Consider the following 22,963-nt stretch of genomic DNA (forward strand, 5'->3'; position numbering starts at 1 on the left):
TTTATCCTCTGAGGACTGGTGGAAAGATCTAGACTTTGGAATTGGTCAGACTTAGGTTTGAATCCTAACCCTGCTATTTACTATGTGACTAGAAATCCCAATTAGTTATTCACCCAAAGTTGGTGATAGCTAATGCTCACCTTAAAGGACTACTGGGTTAGAATTAAATAATATAGCCAAAATCTTGAGTATGTAGTAGGTTCTCAATAAATGGTAGCTATGTAGACTTAGCTCTGGTCAAAGTAGAAAGCAGAAGTTCCTGCCCAGCTCTCTAGGCAAGATGTAGATGTTCAAAATGGCCTTGGGCTTTCCAAAAAAATTTAAGTTAAAATATATCATCCAAAGCCATTTTTAATCATTGATAAATTAAGTCACGATGTTGTTTCCAGGGCTAAATACATTCATTATAGACAGATGTAATAACCTCATAAAATTTTCTAAACATCTCCATTCTAAGAATTTAAACAGAAATGTTATATTTGCTGAACATTTTATTTGTAAAAATTTAGATTAGAATGGCCAAACCCAATAACAAATTTACCCACAATTGTTGAATGCCCATATGAGGTGTAAATGGAAACCAGCTGTAATTTTTAATGCAGTGAATGGAGTAAAGAAATGTGCAAACCAATCCAAATGTTTATAAACCAAGGATTCCTCTGGGACTCAGTGCCCTGACTTTACTCTTTTTTTAAACATACAGAGTCAAGCTTTGTTCATACTCGAATTATGTACTTTGCATAAGCCATGCAATTTAACTTTAACCCACAGGACTGAAAATAAAATGAGCTCAGACTGCAGAACAACAAGACTGTGAGCAAGGAAAAGCGTTAATCAAAGTGAAAGACGCACCCCTCACCACTGGCCCCGTCCTCTAGCCTGCTCCTGCCAGATTAGTTAGGGTTCCTTATACTTGGCTCCTCAAAGTGGCAGAAACAGGTTAAAATTTTTTATCATGGGAAGGGATTTGTCTTTTAAAATTAATGTTTGTGTACGTGCCCTGAGGAGATTGATGAGTATCATGCAATTTTTAAAAATCATAAGGGAATGCCTACCCTTGCCACTTGTAATCATGACAAAGCCTAAATAATTCAGGCATGAGCATGGTGGTTTTTTTGTTTTTTTTTGTTTTTTTGTTTTTTTGTTTTTTTTTTTTAAGTGCAAAACAGGATTTACTAGTCGAGAATGTCTGCCTAAACAAGCTCATCTATCCGAATGCTTTCAACTACAGTTCAAATTTAACACAAGCAGATTTGGTAAATAGGCCAGGTTTGCTCATTGAGTATTTTTAGAACATCACAAAATAAACAAATACGTGGCTTTTAGGTTCATTTTGACAGAGGGTGAACGGAGAACCCACTAGGAGGTTTGGAAATCTCTTGCCCTGGCATCAGGTTTAAGAGTATTAGTAGGGGGCCTGGCCACATTTGCCACCCTGTCCCTGTGAGGACATAACACTATTCACTCATCTCATGAGAGCTTGATATGGATTACTGTCCTTGTTACTGTCATTTATTAGCCCATGCAGAGGAGGCAGCAACTTAGTTCTATGTGGTCAGAGTTGCTTCCGTGTCGTATATATTTTGCCTACATGATAATAATTTGTGAGTATTTAAACTTGATTGTCTAACTTTCAGATGTTGTTACTGGGGAATATCTGAACAGACACCAATAGCATCAAATGCCTAGATGTTCGCTTCAACCTCCTCTGACCCCACTCTAAGGACCCCGCTTTATAGATGACCATATATTAAATTGGTACCTTGTAACTCAGCCTGATAGTCTCTCTAATTTTTGACCCCCATAGTAAAGGAGGAATTAGCCTAAGGACACTCCATTCTAATTTTCTGTCGCTGTCAATGCTAACCAGAGCTCATAGAGCATGTTGTGGGGGTGGGGAAGATGGTTCCACCATTGGTGTTAGACCAGGAGCTACTGTTTCCGTTAGAGCCACATTTATTTCTGGAGTAGTTGTGGGGAAGAGATGTGCTCCAAAGAGAAGAGGATTCGATGTGGTTCAGGTATGAACTGACCATCTGGACGACCCAACCCAGAGACTAAGTATATGGGTTAGAGGTGGGCTGGTGCTTTCCACGCATTGAGCTGAAAATCACTTGGGTTCTGGGGAAGGAGATAGAATGAAAGCTAGAAACAAAAGATCCGGTTGTGAAACCTAGTACCTAAGTTAAGATATTTGAATACATTTTCTCCTTTAAAAAAAATTCTGGGGAACTTGAATATTTTGCTAACCTATTTTTAGCAAGTCCTTATAGAAGATCGAGGCGCTGGGAAACTAGCAACCCCAGAAAATATTAATTCATTTTTGCATGTGTTAAAATTAATTAACATTAGTATATTCAGTGATACAACAAGGCAATTAAAGACTTTTGGAGAGATAAGAAGAAAAACGTAAATATATATTCAAAATCAGGCTCATAGCGTTTTATAAAAATGTTGGCTTACATCCAGGATCTAAGGGTGGGGGTGGGTATGGTTTCTTTGTAGCTGAAGAAAGTGGAAAAGAATCTGTTCTATTTCCTAAAAAATAAAAGACTTCTTGCTTTATACAGCATGGTAAATGAAATGCTTTTCTGTTTTTTACCTGCCGGCAGTTTCTGGAGGAAATTTTTCTAGCAAGCTATGCTGTTTTCCTCTCTTCGGGGACATGGTGACACTGGTTTTGTAGCAAAACAGTATTTGCTTATTAGGCATTTCTTCAAAATCCTGAATAAGCAGCTCTTTCCACATTTTTTGTTCCACATGTTAAACGTTTCATTGCAATTTGAGCTTCAATTGTGTGTGTGTGTGTGCATGCGTGCGTGTGTGTGTGTGTTGATAGGAAGGATTGAAAGGGAATGCATAAGAATTCTTGAAGGTTTTTTGTTTAAAAAATTAATTCCTACAATTATGTATTGGACTCTCTACAGAAGGCAATTCCAATTTATTACACAGAGCCAAACTAGATCCCATCAATCTTAAGCAGCGGGGGTAGGGAGGTGGTATTGAAGAAGACATGAAATTTGGTGTTTGAGTAGATGAGATTTAATTTTCGGAAAACATTTCACTCATAAAACGGATGGCACCCCAGTGTCAGCCCTGACCTCCATGATGTCAATGTCATCGTACAAGCATAGCTAAGATAAGCCTCGAAGTAAAACAAAGAAACATTGCATTTCAGCACAACACCATTTCTTCTCTTACAGTATGTACTATGTATATACATATAGCCTTTTGATATTCCTGTTAATGCCTTGTTACTTTACAATTTAGCTTTTGGAGAGGGAGGGAGGAGAAAAATCATTTTGCATGTTCTATGTTCTGAGCAGGCGCGGTAAGTATGCTGCTGCAAGCCTTAACATTATTTAGGTCAGCATCCTAAGGATAGCTTTTATCGTTCATGACGGTCAACTGTACATCCAAAGGAATTCAGCATCAATTTATTTTTCTGTACTGATTTTATTTGCTTCTAAGTTTAAGCAAATTCATTCACGTTTGAATACAATTCCAACTGAGGAGGTATCTGCCATTCTGTACTGCAGATACATTTAGCAGGATACATTTACACAGCTTGTGGTTAGAGGTTATAGCACGGATACAGACAGCCCGATCATGCATTCTTCTACAAGCCTGCCGGCATCACTTAGGATCTGAAAAATAATCTAGAAAAGCTATACCCTACATAATATTATTTTTTACTTTGCAAAAGCATAACAGTTTTGGGTTTCTTTTTTTTTTTTTTGCTGTTGTTGTTAGCAATTCTATGAAATTAACAGTCTATAAAATGCATCCCAAACCAGATACATACTGTATTGAAAGCTTGCTTCAAGAAGAAGATATGACAGTATTCATTCCAGCTTATTTTCTTCGTTAGCAAAAGGATTGTTTGATCCTCAGAAGCAAAAGGACACATTCATTGTGCAGCAGCTCTGCTTAAATGTATGAAATGCCTTCTACTGTCTGGTTGCAGAATTTGGAGTTTGCTAAACAGTGTTTAGTGATTGGGCTCATCTTGCATCACCAGTTGATGACATTTTTCTTTGTTCCCTCCTACCCAGTTGAACCAAGACTCTGAGGCTGATATGCAATGTCACTTACAACATTAATCAGATACTGCATTTAAGGTGAGCTGCCCCCTTGCCTCCTCCTTCCCCAGTGCCGGTGTGCTGCATGCAGTGCGTATCTTGCTTCTGTGAGCCTAAGATGGCAGGCAGGATTAGCCGTGCTTTTGCTGTGTGTGCATGCTGTGTATAGAATTCATTACACGTTGCCTAGTATTTCAGATGTGAGTATGTAAATGCTCGGTATGCCATATCATCTGGTAGCGAAGACTTGTTTTTGCCTCATTACAGCCTCAGATATTTCAACATCACCTTTCAGTTCCGATTCATTTGCCTCTGGATGTTTGCTTTTCATCACGTTCAAAATAGGATTTTACCTTTTTTTTTTATTTAACAAAGCCAAAAACAAAAACAAAAACAAAAAAAAACCCAGCCCCTAAAAACAAAAACAACAACAACAAAACTCTGCTACCAGATGGTGTCTCTCCTTTCTTCTTGCATTTGCTGTCTTTTAAATAATGTATGTTGTATTGTTAATTAATGTGAATATCAAATTAAACACTTGAAACTTACATATTTATTATGCAGGTAGGAGGCAAGGTGGAATCTATTTTTAACTCTTATGCACTCCATGGTGTGCAAACAACTTGGTTCTCAAATTTGTATTTTCAGTGCTGGTATCAGTGGTTTGATTTTCAGCAAATGTGACAGTGGCCTTTGCAGTGGTCAGCTCCGGGCTTTGAACTCTCAGAGGAGGAAGGGAAAAAAATTCAACACACCACCTCCTTGGTTGCAGCCTCAGAGAAACCTTGGATGAGAAACTTCTTTTTTTCAATCCTGTTTTCCTGTTGATAAATTCAGTTCTCGTGATCACAGTACATTCAAGCTGTTCTGCGTATGATTTTTTGTGTGTGTGACAATTGCATCTAAAACTTGTGAGCAAGAAGACGGAGAAATCAGTTGGTCTCCATCGCTTTACATAAAAATGGCTGAGTGTCTTGTCATGGTAGCACTGCATTAAGTGATACATACAGGTAGGTCGAAATTTGCATGTTTTATAGATTTTTTTTGAGCCATGAAGCAAGAATTTTAGATGGATTAAAATATTACTTTTGGAACAAACATTAAATAAGACAGTTGTAATTTTTTGGAGGGAGGGTATTAAATTGGATAGGCTTTCTTATTCAGATACTATATCAATATATAGCTTTGATTAAGCTCACAAAATGATTCTGCTCTAAAAGTGAGATGATTCCTTTTAAAAAAATCATATATATGATAGGTGTGGCGCCATTAGACAACAAAAGAATTTTTTGAAAAGTGTGTTGCTTCAGCTCCATTTTAGCTTGAAACTAAAAATAAATGGGTTTCTTGAGATAATTTCAAAGAGCGCAAACAAGCTTAATAAGAAACATTTAAAATATTTAAATTTTAAGAAGCGGTCTGTAAACGTGTTATGTGAAAGATGAAAATGAAAACTTACATGCTTCCTAAATAAATTTTAGAAAATCTACAAGAATAAATATGCTATTTGTATATCTATTATTTGGAGAGATGAGGAGTTAGAATTTTTGAAGGGGGGGGGGAATATTGAATGTAGATGGCCCTGTTAGAAGAAAAAGAGCTTCACTGAATGAAAGAGTCCCTAGAATGGTTCATTGCAGACCATACAGCTGTGGTTCTGTAAGTACCAAATTCTGGCACTTTTCAAAATAATTTCATGGGCTCTTTCCTTTAAGCTTAACTTCCGAAATGTATTTTAGTTTCAAATTAACACTGGGCCAGAACCTGTTTCCTTGGTAACCAAGTCTTGTTTAAAAATGCAATAACAGATATGCAAAAGATTGTCTTAAAACAAGAAACAAATGGTTAAGGAAAATTGTACAGTCCTTTTCCCTCTCATATAGTCTGGACTGGCTTTAGACGTTTTTAAATGCGGTCTTCGAGCCTTAAACATTAAGCCATATTTCTACACTTAGAGAGAAAGCATGCACAGGGAGGGCTTTTTTCTTCCTCCTTTGTGCTCAGTACTTTCAAAATTAAGGTTTTCTTTGTAACATGCCCCAGAATGCCGGTCAAGGTTTGTGTACAGAGGTGTAGTTGTAGTTTCATTATCACTGGTTCACCGGCGCCACTGAAACAAAAGGCATCTCAGAAATTCTGAGAATCAGAAAATGCCTGTGCTCTTGTTTTCCCTGATTCCCTCCACTGGTAACTTCAGAGCTCTGGGTAGAGAAGGACCCAAACCCAAGCCCACCCCCCCAAACGAGAAGTGCACCTGGAGCCTTTGTGGAAATGTCTTTGTAGATGTGTTAGGAGGAAGATACTGGCAAACCTGAAACCCCTCTGAGGTTTGCTCCGATGTGAAGAACATTGAGACTCAGAACCATCTGTGTAGATGGCTGCTTTATTCTAGCAGTTGGTCTAATATTCCAAAGCACCGTGTGTACAGTACAAAGCTCTTATGGGCTAAAGGTTTGTTGCTGCTGTTGTTGTTGTGCTGTTTTGAGGCCAACTTGAATATTTTGCTTGGCGTCTTTCTCTGGCTCAATGATATTAGAACATGATTCATCTCATGGTGATTTCGTTCTTGGGGCTTGCCATGAAATATCCCTCCTGCAACACCTTTTTTTTTTTTTTGGGGGGGGGGGGGGGCTGTTCAGGGGCCATTTTCCTTCTCGTTTGTGACTAAAAGTGACTAAGTACATTTTGAATGTAGCATCAATCAGAAGATCGTAAACCGAGGGGAAATGTCGGAAACCTGATTCAGTCTTGCCTGTTTATTTCGGTACCGGTAGCATTAACAGTTGCAGGAGGATCAAGCTAATTGTCATTCACTCTTGAGCAAATAATGAGCCGGGCATTTGTGATTAAAACACTATTGCTATTCAGAAAGATTACAAGTACAATGTCTTCTGTTTTGATAGGCCAGTACAAATCAATCATTTTGAACCTATTTGAATCTTAATCACAAGATTAGATGGATGCAATGGGATTGTTTTACCACAAAAATGAATGCCCGATAGATTCAACAGTGTATTTCTTCTTTATAAAATGTTGATCCTTTTATTGTTAACTCAAGCATGGTTGCGTCATCTTGTAGACTTTCATACCTAATGATTTTTTTTTGTGTGGCATTATTCATTTATGTTGCTCTCGGTCTTGCCTAAAAGAATTTTAAACACAATTCAAGGAGGTTGAAAGCCAAATGAGACCGTTGGGAAGTATATTGTACCATTGTCACTCTAATAAATAGACCAGTGAATGGAAGAAAATAATTATTATTTATTACTTTGTCGTGTTTCGCTTTAATGCTTAGCCTTCATATTTCACAGAAATATTTACAAGGCACAAAGCTTTTCTAAACTTACCCATTTACAATTATTATTGGATTTCCTAGTCTAGCCAAAAAACACTTCCTGATGATCGCAGAGATGGCACCTACCCCTTCTCATTGTTTAAGAGGCTGTGCTTAACCCATTTACACTTTTTGGCTAAGGTGCTTATACTGGGCAGGCCAGAGCAGGTGCGAGAGAAAGAATGTGCAAACAACTGCTTTGTTCTCACCAAAACAAAATGAGCAAATCTGTGGTTTTCTACCTGAATGATTTATAGTCTACAATTCTTATCTTCTTTTATTTCTTTTTTGGGGGGCGGGGGGATGGCGGTGAATAGGAAATGTTTTTCTGAGCCTTAACTCAGTGAGACTACCAATATTGCATTTCTTGCCACTCAGAGTTATATTGATCTACTTCAACCATTTCCATGGATCCCCCATAGAGAGACTGGTAGCCAGACCCCGTTTTAGAGCTGTTAGTAGGGGAAGAAGGATCAAGAAAAAGATCTAGCACCTTTATCTTTAGCACTAAATCCTTCTAAGCCTTTGAGTTCCTGGAACTCTGTGGTTCATTCTAACAGCTCCCTTCTAGAGGAAATGCTATTCTTAACAGCTTTGTTGGTAATTAAACATTCGACACATGTATTGAGCACCTACTATATGCCAAGCGTATTCCAAAGGCTGGAAGTAGAGTAATGAACAAGAGAGATCAGGGCCTGCTTCTTAAGGAACTGTGTCTAGTGAAGTAGAGTGGTGGGGTTGGGGAAGCTCAAAAATAAATGTGTAAATGATTAAAGAAGACAGTGCAAAGAAGAAAAATAAAAATTTAAAAGGCAAGAACGACATGTTGGGAGGAGAGCAACCATAGAATGATTGGCCAGGGAAAGCCTTCCTGAGGAGGTGGCATTTAAGTGGAGACCTGCATGGACCCAACCAAGTGAAGTTCTGCAGGGATCATCACGAGGCAGAGGAGTGCTCATGCTCAGACTGCAAACTCCTTTCTTTGTGTAACTGCCACTATAACAAAGCCAGATCTGATGACTTCGCGGGTTAAGCCTCTCCTAGGGTCAGCTTCCCCTGCTGCACTGAGAGGGTGGGCCAGGCCCATGGCTGGTTTTGGTCAAATTCCCAGGACACAGTGCCCGTGAAGTCACTGCCTCTGACCCAGTCCCACCCTGAAACAACCTAAGAAGGTGCAGTGGTCATGATGAAATGCCAGCATAGATTTAGCACTAACTCCAGAAATCCACAGAAGAAAGGCTCCTCAGAGACTTTTTTGGTAAGAACTTCAGAAATAAACTCATGGCAACACATTGAGATGCCCATTTCCTTTAATTTTTTTCAAAAGTGGTAGAAGGATCTGTCCCATCTTGCCAATAAATTGTCTTTGTACTTTCGTGCCTAAAACTCTTCGGTTCTACAGATCTCATTGCCTGATAGAAGCTTTCTAAAGGCCTTACTTCTTGGAGTGGTATTTCTCTATTTGAGCAAGTAATACCAAAGAAATTCTTTTTAAGAATCAGAACTCTTTTAGGCCTTTTAGGTTAGTCTGCTGATAAAGCTCTGAGAACAAAGGGATAGGTTTGCTATTTAAGTTAGAAACTATGAGGCTCCTGGTGGCTCAGTCGGTTAAGCATCTGGCTCTTGGATTCAGCTCAGGTCATGATCTCAGGGTCATGAGATCGGCCCCTCAATGTGTAGTCTGCTTAAGATTCTCTCTCCATCTGCCCTTTTCCCCTTCTTTCTCTCTCAAATAAATATAGAAAGAAAGAAAGAAAGAAAGAAAGAAAGAAAGAAAGAAAGAAAGAAAAGAAAAGAAAAAGAAAAGCAGTAAGACCATATGAAGCCTTCAGAATGTATCAGAAGCACCTTCTAAAATCAATTCATAATTTAGTGGATTTTGCTCATCACAAGTCAGGGATGGCCTCGTTGACTCCTCCACTTCGGTTTTAACTAACTTATGAAATGTTCCACTGCTAACTTATGAAACGTTCCACTGCCTGAAGAATGTTCTAGGCCTCTGTAGCAGTCTTGCCCACCAAAGGGGGAGTGGACCTCAATAATTCAGTTCACTTCCTTGAGCATCGCCTGTTGAGCACCTATTGTGTGACAGTGACCACTCTATCCCTGGCAAAATGGAAGATGACATGAGATACCCTGTGGAACTTCCATCCAGGTTCCCACCCAAGGCCAGAGTGTCATACTGACAGGCACAGTTGTGGGTCCTCTCTGTTCCAGACAGAAATGGCTGGCATGCTGTTTTCTTAGTGGCCTTTTACACTGTTCCCTTGGAGGCCAGCCTTCAGTTTGGGGGCATTTCAGCTGATGGCAAGGGCGGTTCTTCCTGGGACTCCATCTCTCATGCTCATCACCTTCCCAAGACTTCTTGGCTCCTAATAAGCCCCCGTATGTCTGGCTGCCCTACTCCAAGCTGGCCTGCCTGCGTGTGCCAGGTGACTTCCATAAGGGCTGCTGCCCTTTTGCATTCATGAGCAGATGTTAAGTTGAGAAACCCTTGAGTGCTAAGATTTGAATTTGTGATGCAGGCAAGATGCTGGTGCCTTTTTGGCTGACAGTGAGGGTCTCCTGGCTGGCTCTCCTGCAGAAGGCTTGGTGGGTGGGTAGCAGGTGTATCAAACACCAGTCGCCAAAGCTCATTTCTTCAGTAGATGATCCTGGTGTAGCTCTGCTGTGGCCTAAAAGTCTCATCGACCAGAAAATTGTTCTTTTGATCTTGTAACTCATTTTGCATCTTTTCCCTTAATTCTTTCCTTGCTTCTGCAGCTAGTCCTGCTTGGGGGTGGTTTCAAGACTAGCACTTGGGTCTATGCTCACTACATTTGGCCTGCAGAGGGAGTTTGCTTTCCGGTTCTGTGTTGTTTTTAAAAAAGCCAGTGTAAATATTATTTCTGTGTTCGCGAAAAGCCGTGAGAGCTTTCATGATTTTCTTTATAAAATACAATAAACCTCTTCCTTCCCCTGTGGTAATTGCTGCCAAATGGACATTTTGAAATTCCTTTTTCATTTTGCCTGCTAAAATCCTCTACCCTGTCTGAGGCCTTGCTCTAATTAAGGCCTAACAGTCCTGCCCATCTTCCCTGCACAGAGCATGACTGCGGAGTGCCTGCCCCGAGGGCCTTACAAGCCAGTGAGACGAGAAAACAAAAGCCACCAGCTGAGAATGTGGTTAAATCCCAGAAGGGCAGTGCCCTTGTAATTTTTTTCCCCTTTTCTCTTGTTTCTTGAGCTGTGGAAGGAAAGAAGGGAACCTTTAGGAGGGAAAGAGTGGAGCTACACCACTAGAAGATTCTCTAGGAACTGCGGGCTATTGAGGAAATGTGGCAGAGAATGGGTGGTCATCTAGAAGACAAAATGGGGAGAGGGAGGTGACTGCAGATTGAGAGGGTTTTGGGGAGCTGGTGGGGGGTGCAAAAAATAAGAGGAAACAAAGGGAGCAGTCAGGAGGCCACTGGTGAACAAAAGGAGGTGCTGCTGTGCATATCCTGAAGGGAGGAGGGGTACAGGGTATAAGAGAGAAGAGAAAGAGTCGGGAAGGGGTGCAACTCAGAAAAAAAGAAGTCTTGGGAAAGCCCCTAAAATGCAGGCCATGGGCCTGGGGCCTTGGGGCTGGCGCCATGATGTGCTGTCTGGCTTCCGTGGTCATGTTGGCCTTGCTGCTTAATTGTCCCATGTAAGCTCTTACAAAGAGCCTACAGATTGACATCTTTAAGGGTAATTTATCCCAGAATCTTAGGAAGGCTCCATCCCAAGGCTCCTCTCCTATATCTGAGGATGCCAGAGAGCCCCACCCGGCCCCCATCGCTCTGCTAGATCTGGATTAAACTTTAAATGAGCAAATTTTTTACATGTGCTGTGGTCCTCTACAAAGCAAAGACTAGAAATAGACCCAAAACACCTGATTTAAGCTGCAGATTTTAGGACCTCTCTCCCAAAGTCCTGTTGCCCAATGTGGGAATGCTGCTCTGCTCTTAGAATGCCCAAAGTCTGTTTATTGCTCTTCTCTGGCCTCTCCAGACCCTGGTTGGAGGGCCAATAGTTATTCTCATTGAATTCCTTGATCTTTAGGAGGACCACACCGGCTGGCATGCCAGCACTTAGTGTTGTCATCATCCCTGTACTGCTTGTTTAGCTCTTAGAGGAATGTGAATCACAGACTTTTCAGTTGCTGCGTGGACCTTAGACATACTTTATTTTGTCACTGAGGGAACTGTGGCCCAAAGAAGTCTTGACTTCTCCAGGTCACTTGGACAGTTAAGAGACCATCCTTGACTCCTTGTCCAGTGCGCTTTCTACAATAAGCTGCTTTTAGGTCACAGGGGAAGCCCAGTCCTAAACCAGGAGTTTGCACACTCTTTCTGTAAAGGGTAAGATGGTAAATTACCAATATTTTAGGTTTTGTGGATTGAAGCACAATTGGGGATACTATGTAGGTATTTATATAACAACAGAGAAAACAGGGACGCCTGGGTGGCTGGGCGTTTGGGCGTCTGCCTTTTGTTCAGGGCGTGATCCTGGAGTCCTGGGATCAGGTCCTGAATCAGGCTTCCTGCATGAAGTCTGCTTCTCCCTCTGCCTATGTCTCTGCCTCTCTCTCTCTCTGTCTCTTATGAACAAATAAATAAAATCTTTAAAAAAGATAAAGTAAATTAAAATTGTAAGAACCATTCTTAGCTTACAGGCTATACAAAAACAGGTGGTAAGCTGAATTTTTGCCTAGGCTATAGTCTGTAGACCCATTTTCTAAGCCAAAATCAGCAAACTGGGGCCCCTTGGACAGTCCAGAGCACATTTGTGTTTTGTTAATAATTTTAATCTAATCCATTGCAATGTTTTTGTTTTCTCATTTTCTAACTTATTCTAATTATAAATTCTTCTCGTTATGCTTATAACTCTAATTATAAAAGTAATATATATCTGCTGTGAAATAATTTGGAATATTACTATTTGATCATGTATCCTTTCAATCTTTTATCTATGCATGGTGATCTTTTTAATACTTGAGATAATATTTTGTAGACAATTTTGTATCTTCCTTTTATTCATTTCATATATCATTTTAAAGCCTTTCATTACATAATCTTTTAAAACTTTGTTATGAAAATCTTGAACCTGTACAGAATATGGAAGGGCTAGTTTAATGAACTCCCGCATAGCCATCACCCAACTTCTCCAATTCTCAGTGGCTGGCCAACTGTGTTTTATGTGAGTTCTCTCCTATATTATTTTGAAGCAAATCCCAGATATCATAACATTTTACCTCTAAGTATTTTAGTGTGATTCTCTAAAAGACATGGATAAGAAGTGAAAGCCCCTTTGCTTAGCAAATAAATGCCAAAGTATTTAGGGGTAAAAGAGAATGATGTTTGTAACTTATAAATGGTTCGGGAGGGGATCCCTGGGTGGCTCAGCGGTTTCGCGCCTGCCTTTGGCCCAGAGCGCGATCCTGGAGTCCCGGGATCAAGTCCCACGTCGGGCTCCCGGCATGGAGCCTGCTTCTCTCTCTGCCTGTGTCTCTGCCTCTCTCTCTCTCTATGTCTATCATGAATAAATAAAAATAAATTAAAAAATAAATAAATAAATGGTTCGGGAAAAAAATAGGTAGGTAGATGTGAATAGAATGTAGGTGTTTTTTTGCATTATTCTTGAAATTTTTTTCTAACTTTTTAATATTCTAAATAGTTTTTAAAATGTGAGTTATAAAAAATACATTTAAAAATGTGATTTTCTAGGAAAAATAACCACAGTATCATTATTATTATCAGCAAATAATAATTCTTTAATAACATCATATATCATAATTAGCATTTCTCCTAATTTGGCCTAACTTGTTCCATTATGTCATTAAAAAAAAAATTGTTCAAAGCACAATTCCAAATAAGGTCCGTACAGTAAAATTGGTATTCCCTTAAATTTCATTTAATTCATTGGTTTCCTGACCTCTTTATTTCATCCTTGTTATTGCTATAAAAAAAAGTCTGTTGGGATCCCTGGGTGGCGCAGCGGTTTGGCGCCTGCCTTTGGCCCAGGGCACGATCCTGGAGACCCGGGATCGAATCCCACATCAGGCTCCCGGTGCATGGAGCCTACTTCTCCCTCTGCCTGTGTCTCTGCCTCTCTCTCTCTCTCTGTGACTATCATAAAAAAAAAAAAAAAAAAAAAAAAAAAAAAAAAAAAAGTCTGTTGAAGACAGTGTTTGACCTGTAGAGTTTCCTACAATCTGAAATCTGATTGGTTACACTCCTTGGTGCTGTTCTACATGTTTCTGTTGCAGAAATTTCTTATAAATTGGTAGTTACAGCTAGAGGCTTGTTCAGATTCAGATTCCTTTGTTTGTTTTAAGTAGTCAACATTCCATAGATTTTATATAAAAATTCTGATTTTGGCTTTATTGGAAAATTCTGCAGATCTGGCCTTCCCCCCCTTCCTAGCAAGGGCCAACCTTGAACTGGGTAGTGACCACACCTATTCCCCACTCAGGTGGGATATGAATTATCCTGCGGGCCACCGTTCACACTCCTTTCTGCCTGGCTCCCTGGAGCCCTAGAGCCCCTGTTCCAAACACTGCTTCTTCAGGGATTTTGGTACACCTCTCAGCACACCACCACAAGAGGCCCTTCAGGAAGCAGGGAAGACGATTCAGACATGGACTTTCTTAAAATGCTGGAAGGGAAAGAGATCAGCAGCCACATAAAAGGAGGCCAAGTGATAGAAATTTCCCTCAGCCCAAGATAAGGGCAAGAGAGAAGAGAAGTAAAACAATAAATTAACAGAGTGCCGCAAATATGAGAGACAGAATGAGTTATAGATTCCTAACCCATGGTGGGAAACTAAGGAAGGAAGTGGGTTTTAAAAAGAGACAAACTCTAGTCTTTTTATATATTATGATAATATTGAAACCTTAGAGAGAGAAGGAGCAAAGAAGTGGGCAGTAAACGTTACATTGGCCAACAGTCCTAAATCAAAAAGTGCAAGAATGTAGCTGTAGCCTAGCAGAAGTCAAGTGAGGATTAAAGGTAGAAAATGAGGAAACCCTCCCGGGAAAGGGGTGGGGCAAGGACCAGGAGCCATGCTGTGGAGATGTCAAAGAACTGGTGGATATTTAAGAAAAGAAGATCCCAAAAGTCTTAGGGTTTTTTTTTTTTTTTTTTCTGATTTGCAAATGTATTGAACTGAAAGGTATTATGAAAATATAGACAAAAAAATATAGACAAATTGAGCTGGTTTGGAAAGAATAAACCTTTACAGAAAAGAATAAAATCATGACGAGTTGGGATGTTCCTGGAATTTTCCAGATAGTTCCCCATACTCAGAAGAATGATTAAGAGAGAGAATCTGAGACTGGTTATGAGGAAGGGTGGAAAATTTTGAAGGACAGCCTGCTTATGTAAGTTTTCGGCTGTGGCGTTTAAAACTGTTGCCATGATATGTTAGTTATTAATAACAATTTGGGGAAATCTACTCGCTTCTGGAGAAACATTTGGCTCTAATGAGAAAGAAATGCCACTGTTTGTAAATTCCCAAGTGGATGTAAGGAGCCATTCACTTGCTAAGCCTCTTAGGAAAGCCAGAGCCGATTTCACCCTTAACAAGCTGTTGACAGCGTCTGATCAAGGTACCACCTGGAACATGTTAGCAGCATAGAAAGTGGACTGTGGAGACAGACCTGTGTTTAAATCCTTTTATGTCACTCACCTGGTGACCCTGGGAGCTCACCCATGGAAAATTTATAGGGTATAAAGGTTGCTTTACGTACGTATGATTCTTCTTGCTTGGATGGTAGGAACTTAGAGCTCTGGATCATTGCCTTCTAGCACTAGCAGCCACAACAGTTTACACGTATAGAGCACTTACTATGTTCCAGGCACTTCTGTAGAGACTTCATATGTATTATCCCACTTATTATTAAAAAGCCCTACAAGTAAGTGTAATCTTAAAATAAACCTCATTTTATGGATGGGGAAGCTGAGGCGTGGGGAGGTTAAGTAACTTGCCTAAAATTATACAGTGAGTGGCTTTGTAAGTGACAAAGCTGGGCTTTCAACCCAGCGGGACAGAATCCAAAGGCCAAACTCCCTTGCTCTTCCACTTCCCGCCTTCCCAGTCTCAGGGAAGCACAGTCATGCCTCATACTGGCACTTTCCAACCTGCGATTCCTAATTTGGGTGCCTCAGTTTTCTTGGAGGTCTCCAAATGATTTTCACAGTTTCCAAAAGCCTCATTGGGAACGCATAAACTTGCAATCAGACCGCAAGTTTCCTTAGGTTGCAATCTACCATCAACAATGGATTGGCTCAGGTGTTGTAGAAGCTCTGATTGGCAGTTACACAAAAACATTGCAGGGTTGTTTTTTAAGTGGCAAGATGAATCATTAGTTAATAAACACAATTTAGTGGAATAGATCTTTCTAAACATGTGGCCTACTGAGAAAGACTAGAGGGTGCTTGGCTTTGAGAAGGCTGGGGAACTGCTAGTGTACATGTGTGTGCATGTTGCCCAAACCGCCAGCCTTTAAAACCCGGCCTTTATTTTTAAATTACATAATTCTTTAATTTGACTATAAGTCAATTTATTTTTCCTTGATTATTTAAAATGTTTTGCTAGACGTGTATTTAATATTGTAATCCACTTTATTCTTCAAAACGATCAGGTCTTTAAAATATGGTCAGGAACTGAGATGCAGAATTGCAAACATTGCATTCCAAACTAAAAACAGGACAACAGGTTTTTTTTTTTTTTTAATCCTTTTAAGTTGCAACCTGGGAGTAAATCTTTGCTCAAGAAAAAAAAAAATTTTTTTAAGGTTTTATCCATTTATTCATGAGAGACAGAGAGAGGCAGAGGGAGAAGCAGGCTCCATGCAGGGAGCCCTATGCGGGACTCAATCCAGGAACTCCAGGATCACACGCTGAGCCTAAGGCAGAGGCCTAACCGCTGAGCCACCCAGGCTTCCCTGCTCAAGAAAATTTTAAAATAAGAGTCGTACTACCAAAACGCAGGGAACATGGATGGTTTTGAAAAACAAAAAGCAAACAAAACCTGCGCGTTAGTGCACGAGGCTCATAGCTCCACAAGGCAAACTTGTGGCAGGCCTCAGTAAATACTTTTTCAACGAGCAGCCCCTGAATCTTGGAAGAAAGATGCCAGCAGGCAGTCAGGGCGCGTTATGTGGAGGAGAGGACTGGGTCTTTGCGTGAAGTGCTTTTTAATAGCCGGCTGGGGCCGTGGATGCAGGCCTCCCCCGACGGCCACGGGAAGGCACAGGTGACGCACCACTCCTGCCCTGGACTTTCTCCGAGTCCTGGGTACGGGCGCCCTCTGAGATCCGGCCCCCGGGGTCCCTTCGGCGGCCCCGGGCCTTGCTCCGAAGTGCGGGAGGCCGCGGTCCGCGCAGGGCCGTCGCCGTCCCCGGGAGGGGGCGGAGCCCGCAGCCCCCGCAGCCCCCGCAGCCCCTGCGGCGGAGCCCGGGCCCCGCCAGGACCCCCCCCGCCGCGCCAGGTGCGGGCTGGGCCTCGCGGGCCCGGCGTGCGGCCCCCGCCCCGCCCCGCCCCGCCCGGGTCCCGCCGCCGCCGCCGCCGCCGCCGCCGGGCCTGGTCTCCGCGCGACGCTCCCCGGCGCCCCGGGCCGCGGGCTGACGGTCGGGCCGGCCGGGGGCGGGCCGGGCCGCCGGAGCCGAGCCGCCGGCGTCCATTTTCTGGGCGGTGCTGAGTGGCGCAGCGGCCGGGCTCGCGGGTCCGGAAGAGCCATGGCCCCCCGGGCAGCGCGCGCCGGAGCAGGGGAGCCCCGTAAGTGCCGCCCGCAGGGCCGGAGGGCGGGCGGGGGGCGGCCTGGGGCGCGGCCTGGGGCGCGGGTGCCGCCGGCCCGGCCCCTCCCCCCTCCCCCTCCCGTCCCGTCCCCTCCCCAGGAGGGAGCCCCTGCGCGGCGGGGACGCGGCGGGGGCGCGGCGGGGGCGCGGCGGCCGCAGGTGCCGGGAGCGGGGCCTGCGCCCCGGGCGGGGGTCGGCAGCCGCGCCGGGCAGGTGGCGCCGCGTCTAACGGCCCGACTGCGCGGCTGCGCTGGGCGGCGGGGGCGGGGGCGGAGGGCGCCCCCGAGGGCTTGGGGACCCGAGGGCCCGGGGCCCGCGGGCTCAGGAACCGCGCAGGCGGTCGCAGCTCCTCCCGCCCGGCCCGCGACTGGGGACCCCAGTTCCGACGCAGCGGGGACCTGATGATTTTCTCGGTTCACCGCCGAGCCCCTGGAATTGAATGGGACGTGCAAAGGCAGGGCCCTGCCCCCAGGGGTTGCAATCTCAGCCTCTCACTCCTCCGAGTAGTTAGGGCCGCCTCTGTTGGTACAACACAACCGCCCGCCTAAGCCGCTGCCCTGCAGGGTGCATCGTAAAGGCACCCGCGGTTTTAGTCTGTCCACGACTCCACTTTATAAGTCCACCTCTGCTGTCGGTAAGTGACTAATTCCATTCTGGACTTCGGCCCTAATTGAATATTCCTTTGAAGGATCCATTATAGATGATGTATGTTATGGTGCCTTATACATATTTTAACGGTTGAAGACTTCTCCCAATTGCCCACCTCAACGACTCGGGTCAGGTTCGCAGGGCTAAAAAGCATAGGAGAATTCAGAGCGTGGCTTCAGAGAAACTCCTGGTGAGGTACTACTATACGTCGGTGTCGTGGTTTTCCAACAAGAGTAGGGACCCATTAGAAGATTGTGGACTCGGTTTAGTGGGTTACTTCAGGATTTTTTTTTTTTAAAGACATAGACTATATAATCCAATACAGAAAAGAAGAGAATAGAGATATCAGAGCACATTGCATATAGTAAAACCAAGTGTTATTTTAAGACTTTGGGGTTTGTTTATATAATGTAATTTTTAAAAACAGCGGGTCACAGAAAGTTTTTTAAAACACTTGTTTACAGGTTAATAGCCCAGGCTTTGGAATCAACTGAACCTGGGTTTAAGTCCCAGCTCTAACATAAACTACCTGTGTGACCTTGAATAGATTCCATGACCTCTCAAAGCCTCTTTTTGTGCAGCTGTAAAATGGGGAACGTCTCCTACATTTGAGGGGTATTATCAAGACTATACAAGGTCACATATGGCGGTATTTTGCTCAGTACTTAGAGTACGTGTTCAACATACATGCTAATTGCACTTATTGTCATTGCTGAAACATCAAATCCTGGCAGCCAGTCACGGGACTGTGCTCTTTCTTTCTTTCTTTTTTTTTTTTTTTCTTTTTTAGGTCTTGATGAGGAGGAGATGGAGGACTCAGAACCAAGAATTTCCAAGTGATTTCTTCCAAAGCATAAGAAACTGTTAGTGCTGGTGTGTTCTCACTGAGGTAACTGAATTTGTGTCTCATGTTAGTCCGTATGAAATAAGAAAGGGATTTTTCTGAGGGACTGAATGACTCCCAAGGGGCATCTGATTTGTGCCAGCAATTGACCAGATTGGGGGATTACAAAGTGACAATGACATTTAAGTGAACTGTTATTAAGGAGACAGGAGGCCCCTGTGATGAAGGAGGAGCTAAGTGAAACAGGGCTCCCGGACGACTGGTTTCTCATTCCAATTCTGCCAATGACTATCATGGGAGCTTCTAGAAGTCTTTTTGTAGATCTCAGATTTGTCCAGACTGGAAGGGCCCACAGACATCATTGAGGCCCAGAGAGTTTAAATGACTCTTTAGGGCACCCCAGTGGGTTGGGCCGAGGTGGGACCACAGCTTGGATCTCAGTCAGTCATGTAGCCAGCTCAGGGCCTGCTGTAGGGTGAGTACCACGTTAGGCATGGAGAGTGCACACATGAAGAGCCCACCCCCAGGACACTTGCAGTTTTTATGTAGACAAGAACTGACAGCTAGCAAAGTGCTGGATTATTTATTTATTTACTTCTCACAATACCTCTACAAGGTAAAGAACAGATGTGAAGGATTAACATGTGAAAAAATTCAGACAGGTCCTGGAGGGCTATATAGCTCATACTGCATGTATGGTGCACATTCTATATGCAAAGCACAATGCTAGGACCACAAAGTTCAAGGCAAAGTGCTTGCCCCCTCCAAGAGTTTGTAGCCTAATCTTCAAAGAGACAGTCAGATGGGCTGTGCCTGACGTTGACCCCTCATTCACCTGCCTCTCCAGCAGGCAGAGTGGGAGGTATTGCAGAAAGAGACCTGAGTCGCTGGCATGTCATAGTTCTTGCCTTTCGATGCAATTTTTCTCTTTTTTCCAAATTTAACCTATACTTCCATCCAACTATTAAAACTTTTACTTTCGGGATCCCTGGGTGGCGCAGCGGTTTGGCGCCTGCCTTTGGCCCAGGGCGCGATCCTGGAGACCCAGGATCGAATCCCACATCAGGCTCCCGGTGCATGGAGCCTGCTTCTCCCTCTGCCTGTGTCTCTGCCTCTCTCTGTCTCTCTCTGTGACTATCATAAATAAATAAAAATTAAAAAAAAAAATTTAAAAAAAAAAAATAAATAAATAAAACTTTTACTTTCAACTTAGAAACGATAGTAAGATCTTCTCTGAATTAATTCATTGATGTGTTCACTCAACAAATGTATATTAAGCTCCTATAAGGCACTTGGGTATTCAAGACCAAATGTGCTGTATTTTTACAATCATGATTATTAATTATGTTCAATCTCTTAGGAAGGAATTATTTGTCCAACTGTTAGAGATTTGCTTTTGCTAACATACTAGAATATTAGCTCCAAGGATGTTCAAGATTGACCCATTAAGGATATATAGATCTTTTAAAAAATCTTGAAAGGAATTTCTTCTTGGGGCACTTGGTGGCTCAGTTGGTTAAACATCCAACTCTTGATTTTCACTCAGGTCATGATCTCAGGGTTGTGAGGTGGACCCCAGCATTGGAGTCAATTCTTAAGATTCTCTCTCTCCCTCTACTCCTCCCTGCCCCCAAAAAAGAAAGGAATTTCTTCTCTTTTAAATTCTGACTTTGCCATTACTGTCACTTGCTTATAGTGGTCTTTTATTTGTCGACTTAACAGATATAGAGGAAACCAGTTTGGCAAGGAAGCTTTCTTTAACTTTAAATGCTTCTCTCTTCTAGCTTTGTAGGTTACCCAGGACTAGGAGTGTTCAAAGGTAAAGCAATTTAAGATGCTCTGATTTACAGAATACAAAGTTAGAGATAGCTCCAGTAATTGCATTAAGCAACAGAAATCAGTTTGTAAGTCTTGAATGCTGCTTATAACAAACTTAACTCCAGATAGAACAAATGAGATGTTGAATGTGAATGTGCTTTGTAAATTTCTAGGAGTTCTACAAATGTTACACAGCAAATATTTATTGAGTGTCTACATGAGTACATCACTGTGCTAGAGAAAACAGAGGATTCGGCAGCAAAAAAGATCTGATTCCTTCCCTTTCAGAGCCTATTATGTAGGTGAGGAAATAAAATATGCAGAAACACCGTGTGGTAAATGCCAAAAAAGATAGTTTGGTAGTTTGAAAAAGAAAAGGCTCTTTTACTTCTAGGAATCAAGGGATTCTTTCTTGAGAAAAGGCATTTAAGCAAGTCCTTGAAGGATGTAGAATTTCCATAAAAGAGATGGGGAGAAGGGGCACCTGGGTGCCTCAGTCAGATAAATGTCCGATTCTTGATTTCAGCTCAGGTCATGATCTCAGGGTTGTGAGATCGAGCCTGAGTTGGGCTCTGCACTCAGCAGAGAGTCTGCTTGAGATTCTCTCTCTCCCTCTGTCCCCACTCCTCTTTCTCTCTCTCTTAAAAATAAATAAATAGGGGCACCTAGGGCCTATAGGTGCCCTATTATTATAGATGCAGGTTACTATTCTATTAATACAGAATATTAAATGGTTCAGTAAGTTAAGTGTCTGCCTCTGGCTCAAGTCATGATCTCAGGGTCCTGGGATTGAGGCCCACATCTGGCTCCCTGGTGAGTGGGGAGTCTGCTTCTCCCTCTCTATCTGTATCCCCCTGCTCATGCACATGCTCTTTCTCTTTCAAGTAAATAAAAAATCTTTTTAAAAAAATAAGTCTTTTTAAAAGAGAGAGATGGGGAGAAGGCATTTGAGATAGGAAGAACAGCAGGAGAACAAGAGAGCATGAACCATATTCAGGGAAAGGTAGTGAGTGCAGTTGAGTAGAACTGGCCTATACAGGCATCAAGTGGGAAATAAAACAGAACATTCAGTGGCGAACAATAATGGTCTTGAATGTCAAGCTTGGAAATATGAATGTATTAAACCAAAAGGAGTCATTGAATATGTTTGAACAGGGGAGTGTCACAGCTATGCATCCAGGGCATGCTCTTGTGAGTAGCTCATGGGGAGATGGAGCAGGAGAAAAGGCAGGGCAGAAACTGGTGACAGGGAGACCAGTTAGAAGGCTGCCACAGCCCATCAAGGAAAGGTAGGACTGTTGGAAGGGAAGGCCTGAAATGGGTGATAGCAGTGAAACAGGAAAGAACAGATGCGAAAGAGAGAACAGACGCAATGTGACATTTCCGTAAAGAAGGAATAGCTAAAGCTGCCACTGAAATTTCCCAGAGTAGTGCTGCCTGTGAGGGAAACGTCAAAGGTGGGTAAGGAGCACCATGTGAGAGGTGCTGAGTTTGAGGTGGTGACAGCTCACGGGGGGCTTTGTGCACAGAGGAGGGCCAGAGCTAGCTTGGGAGTCATTAAGATCTAAGAAAAAGTCAAGAGATGGGAGATTATCTAGAGAGAGAATATAGGGAAGCAAAGATGGAGGATGGAGCCTTATTGGAAAAGAAAGAAGGACCTAGGGGACGGACCTAGTGAGAAGTCTGGCAAGAGAGCAAGGAAGAATTACAAGGGAACAGACTCCACCAGCCAGCAGAAGGGGCTTCCTAGTGGAGGGAGCCGGAAGTACCAGACTCTGGGGAGGTGGGGGCTGGGCTCAGGACGCTGTTGGATTGACAGAGGCTACATCGCATTATTGACACTTTTCTCTTTGAGGTAATATGACTTGCAGAATGAATATTAAATGGTTTCATTCACAAGAATTTGTAGCTTGTACTAATCAAGAATCACCATTAAATTTGATCCTAGTGAGTCCCCCAAAACACTTCTGATTACTAAAATTCCAACTGTTAAATATGGTTGTGAGTAGACAGACCAAAGAATAGCTGTTGGTAGGATAAGTTTGTTGAAAACTACATTTCTGTTGATGGAAGAGGTTTGCTAAAAGTATTTTAATTCCTTTGCCTTTTACTAAATGGCTATATGTATGTGTGAGAGAGAAAGTGTGTGCGCGCATGCGCGTGTTTGTGTGTGTGTGTTTTCATGGGCATATGAGCTTAATACAATGGAATGAGAAGACTGGGGTCAGATAAATCTAGTTTCACAACCTCACCGGGCCATTTTCCAGGCTTGTGACTTCAGAAAAGTTACTCCCAGGGCCTAACTTTTTCCATCTATAACTCAAATAAGATTATTTTGAAGATTGAGTAATACATCATTTGGTCAGGATCTGTACCATAGTAGGAAGTTAATAAATGTTGATTCCCTTCCCCTTACAACCTTGTATAGATATGCA

The 22,963-nt window shown here is 42.6% G+C and overlaps 1 protein-coding gene across 13 annotated transcripts in view; it reads left to right on the forward strand.

Moving 5' to 3' along the window:
• ZBTB38 (zinc finger and BTB domain containing 38) overlaps positions 1-22,963 on the forward strand; it is a 133,274-nt gene that overhangs the window by 68,475 nt on the left and 41,836 nt on the right. For 4 of the 13 annotated variants that reach the window (XR_005377091.1, XR_005377092.1, XR_005377089.1 and 1 more), the window contains exons 6-7: positions 4,056-4,121; positions 18,657-18,755. The gene's annotated coding sequence lies outside the window, so the exon portion shown is untranslated. Of the gene's footprint in view, positions 1-4,055; positions 4,122-4,730; positions 5,093-17,059; positions 17,199-17,486; positions 17,853-18,656; positions 18,756-22,963 lie in introns of those variants that run through there. The other 9 variants (XR_005377090.1, XM_038571079.1, XM_038571077.1 and 6 more) reach the window with 7 other exon arrangements.

Source organism: Canis lupus, chromosome 23 (assembly GCF_011100685.1).
Source record: "Canis lupus familiaris isolate Mischka breed German Shepherd chromosome 23, alternate assembly UU_Cfam_GSD_1.0, whole genome shotgun sequence".
In the NCBI taxonomy this organism is placed as follows: domain Eukaryota; kingdom Metazoa; phylum Chordata; class Mammalia; order Carnivora; family Canidae; genus Canis; species Canis lupus.